Below are 5,000 nucleotides of genomic sequence, written 5' to 3'. Positions count from 1 at the left end.
ACTAAAACATATATCCTACAACGACTAGCAATCAATTTCTATAATACCTGTAACACTAAAAAACTCTAGCTACAAAGAAAATCACACAACACACATCACCTCCCCAATCTTACACCCAACCCACATCACAACAACCAAAAGCAACAGACCACATCACAACTCATGAAAACACACACACAAAAACACACACTCTCAACACCACTCTTCACACACTTACAACCAAATTAACCAGTACGAACTCGATAACGCCCTCACTAACCAACACTCACAACCAAACGACACACACTCGACAAACACAAACACAATTTCACGAAACAGTTGACGACCCACTACTACACTCTAAAACACAACACACTCTCACAACATTGAACTAAATAATTCACTCACTATAAAAAAAACCCCCAAATAAAATAACAACCACTCAGATTCTAACCACTCACTCTATCACACACACTCACACAACTACACACACCACAAGCTTATACATACAATAGCACTCAACAAAAACAAGACCTCAAACACCACACATCTTTAATAAACAGCGCATGAAAACCTACAACCGTCCTTAAACCTCACACGAACAACAAATCAAAACACGACAACACACTACAACACACACACGACCACAACACCAAACACAATAACACCCCAACTAAACACCAACCCCCCCCATCTAAAAACACATACACTTAACCAACCCAGCACAAACAGACATACTCAACCATTACACACATCCCCTCTATCACACAACACACGTACACACACACAAACTAGCACAACACACCCTCACACCACGATCACACAAACTCACACGCATACTCAGACCCAACTAAACCCCACACCACAAACTACACACAAAACAACAAACAACTCACACCCCACAAACCACCTCCCCACACTACACCCCACTCACAATCTCTCACACTCACACTAACACTGTAACACACATCAAACACTAATCCATAGAACACGCGGAAACTCACACACACACACTCTTCATATAAAACCACCTCACTCTAACTTATATAAATAATACAAGAAACACACTAACAAAAAAACACGCACTAACATCCACAGAACACGACCACACAACACGAAACAGCAATCGAATCCATATAAAATATATTTATACTTAAATACCGCATACTCAACACACAAATAAAAACACACACTACACACCAAACACACACAAGACACTGCACTAGCACACTCATACACACTCGACACACAAACCACCAACACTAACACACACACACACACACTACTATTCACACAAAACACACACACACTACATCACATACACCACACACAAACAAACACAAACCCACACCCTCAAAACACACACCATACACACACACACCGCTCTAAGCTTGAAACACCCACACACCCTACACACAACCAATCCAACAACACATACACACACGCATACTCACACATAACATACCCCACACACACTACACTCACTTCACATCCACACACCCAATCACACCCACACACACACCCAAACACGTCGACAACAAAAACCACTGCATACAGCTCAACTAAACAGAGATTATTTATTATATTTTATATATTATATATTTTTTTAGATATATAAATATACATATAGAATATAATATATAAAAAAATATATATACACACATAAGTTGATTAAAAAAAAAAAAAAAAACATACACAGACACGATACACTATTACAAACACTACCCCACACACATATACCAACACATCCAATTACACACACACACACATTACGACACCTCAATCACACAACAAAACAAACACACACACACACTCTCACTCACACTACATCAACCACACACGACGACATAAGCCATAAAACACTCCTACTTCACATTCCATAGAAACACACACACACAAAAAAAATCTAAAATCTCACAAATCACCCACAGCATACACTCAAAAACTAATCTCACACTCAATAACTACACTACCAACACTCAAACGATAGAAAACTCAATATATCACGCACACACAAACTCACACGACAATCAAAATCCATTACCCACAGATAAACAATAAAACACCACCCACCACACCCACACCCACAGCCCACACCCACACCACACCCACCCCAATAATAAAAACTAACAAACTATCTCTAAACACACAAAAACAATATAAGTGTGTGGAGTGTTGTAGATGTGATTGTGCAGCGAGACTCGCGAGCACTAACTCAATCTCTCTCGCTAGAAATCACCTCGAGCGATACCTCGAGGAGAGAGAGACGCGAGAATACGCTCACCCCGCACATCCCGCTTACCCATAGTATACCACTACATGCTCTCTATAAAAATCTATAAATCTTAAAATATCTATACAATCAATCTATCCAGTATAAAACATATAAAAAAAAATAATCAAATATAACAATATCTATCAATATATACTAGAGAATCTCATAGACCATCTCTATATATCTATATACAATATATATATATAGAATAAATAACTAACTATACATATATAAATATAAAATATGATACTCACAATATATATACGATAAATATATACAGCATATCTTTAAAATATAACTTTATATTTATACATATAATCCATAACTGATATACCTAAATAGATAAATATATATATAGATATATATAAGGTCTAATATAAAAATGATAAATAAGTAACGAAATATATGTATGTATAAACATATATATAAGAATATATCTATAATTATATAAAAATATACCTACCTAATAATATAAATTAAAAATAACAAAAGAAGATAAAAAAATAACCCTATCAATCTAACACTGTACACATACAATGTCTGAAAATATATATATATATATAAAAATAATATAGAGGAAAAACTAATTATAAAATATGTATGTAATTTATATATAGAAAAATAGTCATAAAATATATAATATATAAACATATATATATATGTAGTGTGTGTGTTGTGTGTGTGTGTGTGTGGTGTGAGTTTGTGGGTGTGTTTGTGTGTATGTGTGCGTGTGTGTGTTGTGTGTGTGACTGCGGTCTGTCATTCTCTCTCTCTCTCTCTCTCACTCTCTATCTCATCTCTCTCCCCTTCTCGTCTCTCTCTCTCTATATATATAATAATAGATATATATATATAAATAAAAAATTTTATAATTAATTAAAAATTTATAAAATTTATATAATATATATATTTTTAATTTTATTTTTATTTTGCCCTTTTTTTTATATATAACTAAAATATATATATTTTATAATAAAATTATAAAAATAAAAATATATATTATTAATATAATATAAAATTATATATATATATATATATATATATATTTTTATATATATAAAAATATTAATTATAATATAATTTTTTTAAGGAAGGGGAAGGGGGGCGAAAAATAATAATATAATAATAATAATATAAATATAATACATATATACTTTTTATTTTATTATATAATATATATATATTATATATATATATAAAATATATAAAATTTTATTTTATATATAATATATTTAATATAATTATATAATATATATTTTTATATAAATATATATTTATATATAAATATATATAAAAATAAATAAAAAATTTTGTATTTTTTATATTTATTATATATATAATAATATATATGTATAAAATAATATATATATATATATTTTTTATATATAATTAAAATTTTATATATAATATAATTAAATTTATTATTATGTATTTTTAAAATATTTTTATAATAATTTATATAAAATAAATTTATATATTATTTTTTATATAATATATATATATATTTATATATAGGGTTTTAAAATATTTTAATTATTTAAAATACATTTTCATTATTTTATTATTAATAATATATATATATATAAATAATAAATATATATATAACTTATATATTATTAAAAATATAAAATTTTATATATAAAATTTTATGGGAAATATATTTTATAGATATTATATATATGATAATCTTTTTATATTTATATATATATATAATATTTTTATATATTTATAATTTTTATGTATATATAATTATAGATATATTTATATATATATATATATAAAAAATATTTAATTAAATTGTAAGTTAAAAAATATATATATATTTATAATTTATATATATTTTATATATTTTATTTCATATATTATATATATAAATATATATTATAAATATATATAATATATATATTTAAATATAATAAATGAAAATTTAATAATATATATGCATTATGTAAAAATGTATATACATTAATATATTATATATAATAATAAAAAATATATATATCATTATTTATATATATTATATATATTATACATAGCACCAAAACACCAAACCCCACACACACCACACATACACAAAACCCGTTTTTAATATTTTTATATATAATTAATTTTAAAAAAGAGAGTGAGAGAGAGAGAAAAGGAAGAGGAGAGAAGAAGAGAGGGAGAGAGAGAGAGAGAAAGAGAGAAAAAGAGAAAGAGAAAAAAGAAAAGAGAAAGAGAAAGAAAAAAAGGGAAAAGAGGAAAAGAGAGAGAGAGAGAATAAAAAATATAATATTTTATATAATATATATATTAATAAATATATATATATAACATATTATACAAATATATATATATATATGTACAAATTTTAAAAATATATATATATATATATATATATATTATATATTTTATATTATATATATATGTTTATATATAATTTACTGCATTTTTTATATATATATATATATATATATATATATATATATATATATAATATATATATATAATATACATATTATTATAAATGTATTTATATATATATAATATATATATAAATATATAATTATATATATATAAATACATGATGATATATATATATATATATATATATATAAGATATATAAATATATAAACACATATGTATACATTACATATATATACCATACATTAACATATTAATATATATAGATATGTTTATATATATATATATATATAAAATATATATATATAATATATAAATATAAGTATATATGTATGTATAATA

This window comes from Penaeus japonicus, unplaced genomic scaffold, assembly GCF_977035675.1.
Source record: "Penaeus japonicus unplaced genomic scaffold, GWHDUDI00000001_assembly GWHDUDI00000008, whole genome shotgun sequence".
Classification (NCBI taxonomy): Eukaryota; Metazoa; Arthropoda; class Malacostraca; order Decapoda; family Penaeidae; genus Penaeus; species Penaeus japonicus.
Note: the sequence above shows the minus strand (reverse complement) of the source record.